The sequence below is a fragment of the Ursus maritimus genome, unplaced genomic scaffold (assembly GCF_017311325.1).
Source record: "Ursus maritimus isolate PB19 unplaced genomic scaffold, ASM1731132v1 scaffold_20, whole genome shotgun sequence".
Taxonomy (NCBI): Eukaryota; Metazoa; Chordata; class Mammalia; order Carnivora; family Ursidae; genus Ursus; species Ursus maritimus.
Window position 1 is genome coordinate 26,283,223 of NW_024424453.1, and position 14,350 is coordinate 26,297,572.

The following is a 14,350-nucleotide window of genomic DNA, read 5'->3' on the forward strand; positions in this document are numbered from 1 at the left end:
AGATGAGTACCCCTGAAAACTAGAACACTGATAAAAGAAATTAAAGATGACACAAACAAATGGAAAGATATTCCATCTCATGGATTGGAAGAATAAATATTGGTAAAATGCACATATTACCCAAAGCAACCTAAAATTTCAATGCAATCCCTACCAAAATACCGAGAGTAGTTTTCACAATACTAGGACAAATTATCCTAAAATTCATATGGAACTGCAAAAGACCCATAGGCAAAACAATCTTGAGAAAGAAGAACAAAACTGGGGGTGGCACAAATCCAGATTTCAAACTATACGACAAAGCTATAATAATCTAAACAGTATGGTACTGGCACAAAAATAGACAAATAGATCAGTGGAACAGAACAGACAACCTAGAAATAAACTCTCACTTACATGGTCAGTTAATCTATGATAAACGGGAAAAAGACAGTTTCTTCAATAAATAGTACTGGGCAAACTGGACAGCTACAGCCAAAAGAATAAAACTGGACCATTTTTTAGCTCATAGACAAAAATAAACTTAAATAAATTAAAGACCTAAATGTGAGACCTGAAATTATATACGTACTAGAAGAAAACAGAGGCAGTAATTTCTTTGACATCAAGCTTAGCATCATTTGTCTGGATGTGTCTCCTCAGGCAAGGGAAACAAAGCAAAACTAAACTACTAGGACTACCAAAATAAAAACTTTGGTACAGCAAAGGAAATGATCAATAAAACTAAAAGGCAATGGGAGATGACATTTGCAAATTATATATCCAAAAAGGGGTTAATATCCAAAATGTGAAAGAACTTATACAACTTAACACCAAGAAACCAAACAACCCAATTAAAAAAGGGCAGAGACCTGAATAGACCTATTTCAAAGGAACATACAGTTAGTCAACAGACACATGAAAAGATGCTCAACATCACTAATGCTAATCAAAGCCATGAAGAGAGATCAATTCACATTTCTCAGAATGGACGGTATCAAAAAGACAAGAAATAAGTGTTGGCAAGGATGTAGAGAAAAAGGAACCCTGTGCATTGTTGATAAAAATGTAAACTGGTGCAGCCACTGTAGAAAACAGTATAGAGGAGGGGGATGGAAGATGGTGGAGGAGTAGGTGACCTTAGTTTTGTCTGGTCCTGGGAATTCAGCTAGGTATCTACCAAATCATTCCAAACAGCTGTGAACTAAACTGGTGATCTAAGAAAAGAATTGCTGCAATTCTATAAATACAAAGGCGACCACATTCTGCAAGGTAGGAGATGCAGAGGAGTGAATCTGAAGCAATATACTGGAAGATAAACTGAGAGGGGAGGGAGCCTCCATAAGCTGGCTACAAAAAGGTGATACAGCAGCAAAGGCGCAAAATCGGAACTTTTAGAAGTCTGCTCAGGTGACAAAGCGGGGCAGAATCCTAGGTCGGACAGCGTGGTCTCAGGATCCCTGGGGTCACAGGAAGACCGGGAGTGCCTGAGTGCAGCAGAGCTCTCAAGCATCGGAGCAGCAAATGTGGCTGCAATCAAGGAGGCCAGGCGTGGGCTATCAGCTCAGAGTCACCATAAACCGTGAACAATGGCTCAGTTGGGAGACCGCTGTCCAAGCAGGGGCCTAGCAAGAGGAAGAAACTCAGCAAGACCCTCCACTCCCTCCCCGGGGAGGAAGAGTGTGGGAGCACACCACAGGAGTCTGCTAAGTCTGGAAACTCGAAATGGGTCACATACCTGAGATAAAAATGCTCGGTCACAGGCTGGGTAAACACAGGGAGACAAAAGTGATTGACTGCTTTTCCACGAGGGTGCACTGAAGAGTGGGGCGTGGGAGCTTTCGGCTCCAGGGTAGAGATCCAGAGGCCGCCATTTTCGTTCTCATCCTCTAAAGCAGCCCAGAAAGCCTTCAGGGAACAAAAGCCGCATAGAGCAATCTGGAGCCACTGACTTAACCTGGCCCCCTGGCAAGGGTGCTGGGATTCCCCTGGGGTAAAGACACCTGAGAATCAGGACAACAGGCCCCTCCCTTAGAAGATCAGCAAGAACATCTGGCTAAGACCAACTTTACTGATCAAGAGAAACTGCAAAACTCCAGCGCTAGGGGAAAATACTATATAAAATTCATTCAGAATAGGAGAGAGAAAGAGCTTCCAGGACAAACAGAAACTAAAAGAATCTGTAATCACTAAACCAGCACTGCAAGAAAAATAGGGGCTTTTTAAGTGAAGAGAGAGTCCAAAAGTAGCATAGACCAGAATAGAGACAGTCTACAAAAGCAGTGACTTTACAGGTAATACAATGACACTAAATTCATATCCTTCAGTAGTTACTTTGAAGGAAAATGGGCTAAATGCCTCAATCAAAAGACACAGGGTATCAGATTGGATCGACCCATCTGTAAGAGACTTATTTTATTTTATTTTATTTTATTTTTTTTTTTAATTTTAATGATTTTTTTATTATATTATGTTAGTCACCATATAGTACATCCCCGGTTTCCGATGTAAGGCTCGATGATTCATTAGTTGTGTATAACACCCAGTGCACCATGCAATACGTGCCCTTCTTACTACCCATCACCGGTCTATCCCATTCCCCCACTCCCCTCCCCTCTAAAGTCCTCAGTTTGTTTCTCATAGTCCATAAGAGACTTATTTTAGACCCAAAGTCACCTCCAGATTGAAAGTGAGGGGGTGGAAAACCATTTATCATGCTAATGGACATCAAAAGAAAACTGGGGTGCCATCCTTATATCAGACAAATCGGATTTTAAAGCAAAGACTGTTATAAGAGATGAGGAACGACACTATATCATAATTAAAGGGTCTATCCAACAAGAAGATCTAACAACTGTAAACAGTTGTGCCCCTAACCTGGGAGCAGCCATTTACATAAACCAATTAATAACAAAATTAAAGAAACACATCAATAATAATACACTAATAGCAAGGGACGTTAACACCCCACTCACTGCAATGGACAGATCATCTAAGCAGAAGACCAACAAGGAAATAAGGGCTTTGAATGACACACTGGACCAGATGGACTTCACAGATATATTCAGAGCATTCCATCCCAAAGCAACAGAATACACATTGTTCTCAAGCACAGATGGAACATTCTCCAGAATAGATCACATCCTGGGTCACAAATCAGGTCTCAATCAGTACCAAAAGCCTGGGATCAGTTCTTGCATATTTTCAGAACACAATGCTTTGAAACTGGAACTCAATCACAAAAAGAAATTTGGAAAGAACTCAAATATATGGTGGCTAAAGAGCATCCTACTAAAGAACAAATGAGTCAACCAGGGAATTAAAGAAGAATTTTAAAAATTCATGGAGAAAAATGAAAATGAAAATACAACTGTTCAAAATCTTTGGGATGCAGCAAAGGTGGTCCTAAGAGGGAAGTATATAGCAATACAAGCCTTTCTCAAGAAACAAGAAAGGTCTCAAATACACAATCTAACCCTACACCTAAAGGAGCTGGGGAAAGAACAGCAAATAAAGCCTAAACCCAGCAGGAGAAGAAAAATAATAAAGATTAGAGCAGAAATCAATGAAACAGAAACCAAAAGAGCAGTAGAACAGACCAAAGAAACTACGAGCTGGTTCTTTGAAAGAATTAATAAGATCGATAAACCCCTGGCCAGACTTATCAAAAAGAAAAGAAAAAGGACCCAAATAAGTAAAATCATGAATGAAAGAGGACAGATCACAACCAACACCAGAAAACTACAAACAATTATAAGAACACATTATGAGCAACTATATGCCAACAAATTATGCAATCTGGAAGAAATGGATGCATTCCTAGAGACGTATAAACTATCAAAATTGAAATAGGAAGAAACAGAAAATCTGAACAAACCCATAACCAGCAAGGAAATTGAAACAGTCATCAAAAATCTCCCAACAAACAAGAGCCCAGGGCCAGACGGCTTCCCAGAGGAATTCTACCAAACATTTAAAGAAGAATCAATACCTATTCTTCTGAAGCTGTTACAAAATATAGACATGGGGGGAAAAATAGAAATGGAAGGAAAACCTCCAAACTCTTTTTATGAGGCCAGCATTACCTTGATACCAAAACTAGACAAAGATCCCACCAAAAAAGGAGAATTACAGACCAATATCCCTGATGAACATGGATGCAAAAATTCTAACTGAGATACCAGCCAATAGGATCCAATAGTACATTAAAAGGATTACTTACCAGGACCAAGTGGGATTTATTCCTCGGCTGCAAGGTGGTACAACACCCACAAATCAATCAATGTGATACAGTACATTAATAAAGGAAAGGACAAGAACTATAAGATCTTCTCGAAAGATGCAGAAAAAACATTTTACAAAGTACAGCATCCTTTCTTAAAACTCTTCACAGTGTACGGATAGAGGGGATATATCTCAATATCATAAAAGACATACAAAAAGTACACAGTGAATTCCATTCTCAATGGGGAAAAACTGAGAGATTTTCCCCTAAGATCAGGAACATGGCAGGGATGTCCACCATCACTGCTGTTCAACATAGTACCAGAAGTCCAATAGGACAACAAAAAGAAATAAAAGGCATCCGAATCAGCAAAGATAAAGTCAAACTCTCACTCTTTGCAGATGACATGATAATCTATGTGGAACACCCAAAAGACTCCACCCCAAAATCACTAGAACTTAGATAGGAATTCAGCAAAATGGCAGGATGTATAATCAATGCACAGAAATCAGCTGCATTTCTATACACTAATAATGAAACAGAAGAAAGATAAATTAAGGAGTTGATCCCATTTATAACTGCACCTAAAACCACAAGATACCTAGGAATAAATCTAACCAAAGAGGTAAAGTTCTGTACTCACTCATGAAAGAAATTGAGGAAGACACAAAGAAATCGAAAAACATTGCATGCTCATGGATTGGAAGAACAAACATTGTGAAAAGGTCTATGCTACCTAGAGCAGTCTACACATTCAATGCAATCCCTATCAAAATACCATCCACTTCTTTCACAGAACTGCAACAAATAATCCTAAAATTTGTATGGAACCAGAAAAGACCCCGAATAGCCAGAGGAATACTGAAAAACAAAATCAAAGATGGTGGCATCACAATTCTGAACTTCAAGCTCTATTACTAAGCTGTAATCATCAAGACAGTATGGTACTGGCACAAAAACAGACACGTAGATCAATGGAACAGAACAGAGAACCCAGAAATGGACCCTCAACTCTATGGTCAACTAATCCTCCACGAAGCAGGAAAGTATATCCAATGGAAGAAAGACCACCTCTTCAACAAATGGTGTTAGGAAAACTGGACAGCCACATGCAGAAGAATGAAACTGGACCATTTTCTTACACCATACACAAAAATAGACTCAAAATGGATGAAAGACCTAAATGCAAGACTGGAAAATCCATCAAAATCCTAGAGAAGAACAATGGCAGCAACCTCTTCAACCTCGGCCATAGCCACTTCTTGCTAGACACATCTCCAAAAGCAAGGGAAACAAAGGCAAAAATGAAGCACTCAGAGTTCATCATGATAAAAAGGTTTTTTTGCACTGCAAAGGAAACAGTCGACAAAAACCAAAAGACAAACAAGAAAATGGGAGAAGATATTTGCAAATGACATATCAGATAAAGAGCTAGTATCCAAAACCTATAAAGAACATCTCAAAATCAACACCTGAAACACAAAAAATCCAGTCAAGAAATAGGCAGAAAACGTGAACAAAACATTTCTCCAAAGAAGATATCCAAATGGCCAAAAGACACATGAAAAAATGCCCAACATCACTCAGCATCAGGGAAATACAAATCAAAACCACAATGAGATACTACCTCACACCAGTCAGCATGGCTAAAATTATCAAGTCAGGAAACAACAAACGGTGAGGATGTGGAGAAAGGAGAACCCTTTTACACTGTTGGTAGGAATGCTAGCTGGTGCAGCCATTCTGGAAAACAGAATGGAGTTCTTCAAAAGGTGAAAAACATAGTTTTTCCTATGACCCAGCAATTCCACTACTGTGTATTTACCCCAAAGATACAAATGTAGTGATCCGAAGGGGCACCTGCACCCCAATGTTTATAGCAGCAATGTCTACAATAGCCAAACTATGGAAAGAGTCAGATGTCCATCGACAGATGAATGGATAAAGATGATACGCACGTGCACCTCCCCCCCCACACACACAATGGAATATTACTGAGCAATCAAAAAAATGAAATCTTGCCATGTGCAATAACATGGATGGAACTAGAGGGTATTATGCTAAGCGAAATAAGTCAATCAGAGAAAGACAATTATAATATGCTTTCACTCATAGGTGGAATTTAAGAAATAAAACAGAGGAGCATAGGGGAAGGGAGGGAAAAATAAAACAAGATGAAATCAGTGAGGGAGACAAACCATAAGAGACTCTGAATCATAGGAAACAAACTGAGGTTGCTGGAGGGGAGGGGCTTTAGGGGGTGGGGTAACTGGGTGATGGACATAAAGGAGGGCAATGATATAATGAGCACCGGGTGTTATATAAGACTGATGAATCACTGAACTCTTCCTCTGAAACTAATACACTCTGTTACTTAATTGAATTTAAATTAAAAAAGAAAACAGTGTAGAGGTTCTTCAAAAAGTTAAAAATAGAAATACCATATGATCCAGTAAATCCACCACTGGGTATTTACCCAAGGTAAACAAAAACACTAATTCAAAACAATACCTCCAATCCTATGTTCATTGCAGCATTATTTACAATAGCCAAGATATGGAAGCAACCCAAATGTCCACTGACAGCAAGAATGGATAAAGATGTTTACAACGATTCGATCGAAGTAGAGGGTATTATGCTAAGCGAAATAAGTCAATCAGAGAAAGACAATTATCCTATGATCTCACTGATATGTGGAATTTAAGAAACAAAACAGAGGATTATAGGGAAAAAGCGGAAACAATGAAACAAGATGAAACCAGAGAGGGAGACAGACCATAAAGGACTCTTACACTTAGGAAGCAAACTGAGGGCTGCTGGACGGGAGAGGAGTGAGGGGATGGGATAACTGGGTGATGGACATTAAGGAGGGCATATGATGTAATGAGCACTGGGTGTTATATAAGACTTGATGAATCACAGGCCTGTATCCCTGAAACCAATAATACATTTTATGTTAATTGAATTAAAATTTTAAAAACACGATAAATGAAAAAAACAAGTTTAAAACCTAAAAAAAAAAAAAAAAGAACGGATAAAGATGCGGTATATTATATACAATGGTGTATTATTCAGCCATACAAAAGAATGAGATCTTGCTATTTGTGATAATATGGATGGACCTTGGAGGTAAGTGAATTAAGTCAGACAGAGAAAGTCAAATACCATAGGATTTCACTTACACATGGGAGTCTAAAAAACAAAACAAAAATTTTTTTCCATCAAGCATAATAACATTCACATTACAGAGATACAGAAGAAGAAACAAAAGGGGAAGAAAATTTATTTGAAGAAATGATAGATAAAAACTTCCCTAATCTGGGGAAGGAAAGAGACATCCAGATCTAGGAGGTACAGAGAAACCCCCGCCCCAAATCAACATAAGGCAGTCCACACCAAGACACACAGTAATTAAAATGGCAAAAAGCAGTGACAAGAAAAAATTTTATAAGCGACAAGAGAAAAGAAGACAGTTACATACAAAGGGAAACCCCATAAGGCTATCAGTAGGTTTTTAAGGAGAAATTCTGCAGGCAAGAAGAAAGTGGCATGATATATTCAAAGTGTTGAAAGGGAAAAATCTGCAGCCAAGAATACTCTATCCAGGCAGGCTATTACTCAGAATAGAAGGAGAGATACAGAGTTTCTCAGACAAACAAAAACTAAAGGAATTCATGACCACTAAACAAGCCCCGCAAAAAATATTAAAGGGGACTCCTTGAGCGGAAAAGAGACCATAAGTAAGAGTTTGAAAAGTAAAAAAGACAAAAGCAATAAAAATGAGTAGTTCCATAAAAATCAGTCAAGGGATTCACAAAGCAAAAGGATGTAAAATTTGACACCACATACCTAAAACATGGGGGGGCAGAAGGGTAAACAATGGATTCAAATTTAAGTGACCATCAACTTAATATAGACTGCTATATGCAGAAGATGCTATATACAAATCTAATGGTAACCACAAATCAGAAACCAGTAATAGATATGGAAAGAATATGGAGAAAGGAATCCAAGTATATCATTAAAGAAAGCCAACAAACTGTGACAGAATAGAGCAAGAAAGGAACAGAGAACTACAAAAACAACCATAAAACAAGTAACAAAATGAAATTAAATACATATCTATCAATAATTATTTTGTAAATGGACTAAACATTTTAATCAAAAGACCATGGGTGATGGAATAGATAAAAAAGCAAGACCTATTTATGTGCTGCCTACAATAGACTCATTTCAGACCTAAAGATATCTGCAGATTCAAAGTAAGGGCATGGAGAAACATCTGTCATGCAAATGGGGGTCAAAAGCAAGCTGGGGTCACAATACCTATAATCAGACAAAACAGACTTTTAAAAGACTGTAACAAAAGACAAGAACACCTCTATAATAATAAAGAAGACAATCCAACAAGAGGAAATAACAACTGTAAATATTTACACACACAACATGGGCACACCCAAATACATAAAACAGTTACTAACATAAATAATCAACAGTTATACAACAATAGTAGGAGACTTTAACACCCCACTTACGTCAATGGGCAGATCATCCAAACAGAAAATCAACAAGGAAACAGTGGCTTGGAATGAAACACTGGACCAGTTGGACTTAACAGATATATTCAGAACATTCCATCCTAAAACAAAATATACATTCTTTTCAAGTGCACACGGAACATTCTCCAGAATAGATCTCATGTTAGGCCACAAAAGTCACAAATTCAAAAAGACTGAAGTCATACCATGCATCTGTTCCAACCATAGCACTATTAACCTAGAAATCACCCACAAGAAAAAAAACCTGGAAAGAACACAAATACATGAAGGTTAAATAATATGCTACTAAACAACAAATGGGTCAACCAAGAAATCAAAGAAGAAATCAAAAATTACATGAAAACAAATGAAAATGAAAATACAACAGTCCAAAATCTTTCGGATGCAGCAAAAGCAGTTCTAAGAGGGAAGTTGATAGCAATACTTCAAGAAACAAGAAAAATCTCACATAAACAACCTAATGTTACATGTGAAGGAGCTAGAAAAAGAAAAAACAAAACCCCAAACCAGCAGAAGGAAGGAAATAATAAAGATTGAAACAGAAATAAATGATATAGAAACTAAAACAGCATGAGAACAGATCAATGAAACTAGGAGCCAGTTCTTTGAAAAGATCAACTACTAGCCAAATTCATTTAAAAAAAGCAGGGGAGGTGTCTGGGTGGCTCAGTCAGTTGAGTGTCCAACTTTTGATTTTGGCTCAGGTCATGATCTCAGGGTGATGGAATTGGCCCCATGTCAGGTTCCACACTCACCGTGGAGTCGGCTTGCCCCTCTCCCTCTGCTCCTCCCCCAACTCATGCACAGTCATGCTCTCTTTCATCTCCCTCCCTCTAAGTAAATAAATAAATAAAATCTTTAAAAGCAAAAAAAGAGAGGGGCACCTGGGTGACTCAGTCGGTTAAGCACCTGACGTTTGATTTCAGCTCAGGTCATGATCTCATGCCTGTGAGATTGACCCCACATCAGGCTCCACACTCGGCCAAGAGTCTGCTTGAAATTCTCTCCCTCCCTCCCTCTCTCAAATAAGTAAGTCTTTAAAAGAAGAAGAAGAAGAAAGAAGAAGAAGAAGAGGAAGAAGAAGAAGAAGAAGAAGAAGAAGAAGAAGAAGAAGAAGAAGAAGAGAGAGTTCTCAAAGATAGTAACAAATGAAAGAGGAGAAATAACACCCAACACCACAGAGATACAAACAATTGTAACACAATATTATGAAAAATTATATGCCAACAAGCTGGACAACCTAGAAAAAATGGATAAATTCCTAAAAACCTATAACCTACCAAAAGTGAAGCAGGAAGAAATAGAAAATTTGAACAAACTGATAACCAGCAAAGAAATTCAGCAAAGAAAGTCAGTAATCCCAGCAAACAAAAGTCCAGGACCAGAGAGCTTCACAGGTGAATTCTACCAAACAGTTAAAGAAGAGTTAATATCTATTCTCAAACTACTCCAAAAAACAGAGGAGGAAGGAAAGCCAGAAGTTTTTTTTTTTTTTCTTTTTTAAGTCTTATTTATTTATTTGTCAGAGAGATAGCGAGCACAAGCAGGGGGAGTGACAGGCAGAGCAAGCAGAGTGAGAAGCAGGCTTCCCACTGAGCAAGGAACCCGATGCGGGACTCGATCCCAGGACCCTGGGATTATGACCTGAGTTGAAGGCAGCCACTTAACCAACTGAGCCACCCAGGTATCAACCCAAATTCATTCTATGAGACCAGTATCACCCTGACACCAAAACCAGATAAAGACACCACCAAAAAAGAGAACTACAGGCCAGTAACCTTGATGAACATAGAGGCAAAAAATCCTCAACAAAATATTAACAATCTAAAACCAACAATACATTAAAAAAGAATCTAACACCACGATCAAGTGGGATTTATTCTCAAGATGCAAGGGTGGTTTAATATTAGTAAAACAATCAGTGTGATACATCACATCAATAAGAAAAAGGATAAAAACCATATGATCATTTCAACAGATGCAGAAAAAACATGTTTCAAAGTACAACATCCATTCATGATAAAAGCCCTCAACAAAGTAGGTTCAGGGGAGCCTGGGTGGCTCAGTCAGTTAAGCATTCAACTCTTGATTTCGGCTCAGCTCATGATCTCAGAAATGTGAAATCAAGTCCCATGTCAGCATGGAGCCTGCTTAAGATTCTCTCTCTCGGGGCGCCTGGGTGGCACAGTGGTTAAGCGTCTGCCTTCGGCTCAGGGTGTGATCCCGGCGTCATGGGATCGAGCCCCATATCAGGCTCCTCCGCTAGGAGCCTGCTTCTTCCTCTCCCACTCCCCCTGCTTGTGTTCCCTCTCTCACTGGCTGTCTCTGTCTCTGTCAAATAAATAAATAAAATCTTTAAAAAAAAAAAAAAAGATTCTCTCTCTCCCTCTCCCTCTGCCCCACCCCACTCACACACATGCTCTAAAAAGAGAAAGAAAAACAATAACAAACTAGGTTCAAAGGGAACATACCTCAACATAATAAAGGCCTTATATGAAAAACCCACAGTGAACATCATACTCAATGGGGAAACGCTGAGCTTTTTCCCTAAGGTCAGGAACAAACAGGGATGTCCATTCTCAACACTTTTATTCAACATAGTACTGGAAGTGCTAGTCATAGCAATCAAACAACAAAAAGAAATAAAATGTACCCAAATTGGTAAGGAAGAAGTAAACTCTCATTATTTGCAGATGGCATATAAACAGAAAACCCTAAAGACTCCACTGAAAAACTACTAGAATTGATAAATGATTTCAGTAAAGTCACAGGATTCAAAATCAATATACAGAAATCTGATGCATGTCTATATACTAATAATAAAGCAGCAGAAAGTGAAATTAAGAGAACAATCCCATTTACCACTACACTAAAACCTATCAAATACCTAGGAATAAACTTAACCAAAGTGGTAAAAGACCTATACTCTGAAAACTATAAACCACTGATGAAAGAAATTCAAGATAATACAAAAAAAAAAATGGAAAGACCTTCCATGCTCATGAATTCTAAGAACAAATATTGTTAAAATGTCTATTAAGGAGGGCACATGATGTAATGGGCACTGGGTATTATACAAGACTGACGAATCACTGAACTCTGCCTCTGAAACTAATACACTCTATGTTAATTAACTGTAATTAATTTTTTAAAAAATTTTAATGTCTATACTACCCAAAGCAATGCAATCGCTATCAAAATACCAACAGAATTTTTCACAGAGCTAGAACAAACAATCCTAAAATTTGTATGGAACCAAAGAAGACCCCAAATATCCAAAGCAATCTCAAAAAACAAAACTGGAGATACCACAATTCCAGACCAAGTTATATTACAAAGTTGTCGTAATGCCACTAGTATTATGGTACTGGCATAAAAATAAACACATAGATCAATGGAACAGAATAGAAAACCCAGAAATAAACCCACAATATGGCCAATTAATCTCCGATAAAGGAGGAATGAATATGCAATGGGGAAAAAGGCACGCTCTTCAACAAACGGTGTTGGGAAAAGTAGACAGCTACCTGCAAAGCAATGACTATTTTCTTGGGGCGCCTGGGTGGCTCAGTCAGTTAAGCACCTGATCTTGATTTCAGCTCAGGTCTTGATTTCAGCCTGCACTGGGCTCCATCCTGGGTGCGGAGCCTATGTTTTAAAAAAAAAAAAGAATGACTACTTTCTTACACCATACACAAAAATAACCTCAAAATGGATTAAAGACCTAAATGTGAGAATGGAAACCATAAAAATCCTAGAAGAGCATAAGCAGTAACTTCTCTGACATTGGCCATAGCAACATTTTTCTAGATAGGTCTCCTAAGGCAAGGGAAACAAAAGCAAAAATGAACTATTGGGACTTCATAAAACTAAAAAGCTTCTGCACAGCAAGGGAAACCACCAACAAAACTAAAGACAACCTACAGAATGGGAGAATATATTTGCAAATGATATATCTGATAAAGGATAAGTATCTAAATAATATAAAGAACTTAACTCAATACTCCAAAAACAAATAATCTAATCAAAAATGGGCAGAAGACATGAACAGACATGTCACCAAGAAGACATCCAGATGGCCAACAGACACATGAAAAGATGCCCAACATAAGTCATCATCAGGGAAATGCAAATCAAAACTACAATAAGATACCACCTCACACCTGTCAGAATGACTAAAATCAACAACACAACAAACAACAAGTGTTGGTGAGGATATGGGGGAAAAAGGAACTCTCCTACACTATTATTGATGGGAATGCAAACTGGTGCAGCCAGTGTGGAAAATGGTACAGAAATTCCTCAAAAAGCTAAAATTAGAACTACCCTACAATCCAGTAATCACACTATTGGGTATTTACCCCCAAAATACAAAAACAGTAATTCAAAGGGACACATGCACCCCTATGTTTATAGCAGCATTATTTACAATAGCCAAGATACGGAACCAGCCCAAGTGTCCATCAATTGATAAATGGAATCTTGTCATTTGCAACAACATGGACAGAGCTAGAGAGTATAATGCTAAGCAAAATAAGTCATTCAGAGAAAGACAAATACCATATAATTTCACTCATATGTGGAATTTAAGAAACAAATGAGCAAAGGGAAAATAGAGAGAGAGAGAGAGAAGCCAAGAAAAAGACTGTTAAGTATAGAGAACAAACTGATGGTTACTAGAGGAGTGGTGGGTAGGGGATGAGTGAAGTAGGTGGTGGGGATTAAGGAGTGCACTTGTGATGAGCACCAGGTGACGTATGGAACTACTGAATGACTATATTGTATACCTGAAACTAATATAACACTGTTATGTTAACTCTACTGGAATTAAAATTAAAAGCTTAATTTAAAAAACTATATTCATATAGATAGTATACTATTACACTTCGAAAGCCCCAAAAAATTAACAGTAAAAAACGATTACAAATAATGAGAACTTAATAGGCAATAGAAAACTGATAGCAGAGTCAGTAACTTAATATACACCTTAAAAAATGGTTAGAAGATAGAAAACACTCTCTTTACAATAAAAAGGTAAGGTACTTAGGAATAAACTTAACAAAAAATAGGAACAACCTATACAAGGAAATCTTTAAAAGAATCCTCAAGGGGAAAAAAGTACACTTCAACGAGTAAAAATGTAACCTGTTTTTAGATTGTCTCAGATACATAAGGATGTCAATTCTCCCAAGTTAGTACATGATTTTAACAGGCTCTCAATAAGAATAACAGGATTCCCTATTTCCACTACCACCACCCACCAAACAAGCTGAACAGATTCTAGAGTTCATATGGAAAAGCAAACAAGCAAGATGAGGAAAAAAAAAAAAAAAAACCCTCTGAAAAAATAGTCATCAAGAGGAACTATGCCTACCAGATATAAAAGCATCCCATAAACTCTCAATAATGAAGGCACCCCGGCAGTGGCTGAGAGTTGAAGAGAATGTGAAGCAACTGGAACCCTTAGAAGCTGTTGGTGGGGATGCCAATTGGCATAACCCCTGGAAACCACTTTGGCAATATCTACTAAACACATGCACACCCTATAACATTGTACTTTCACTCCGAGGTATGGATCCAACAGAAA

The 14,350-nt window shown here is 38.0% G+C and overlaps 1 protein-coding gene across 2 annotated transcripts in view; it reads right to left on the minus strand.

The window, feature by feature from the left end:
- The window catches only part of PCCB (propionyl-CoA carboxylase subunit beta), a 103,687-nt gene that overhangs the window by 30,821 nt on the left and 58,516 nt on the right, over nucleotides 1-14,350 (minus strand). The window lies entirely within an intron of this gene.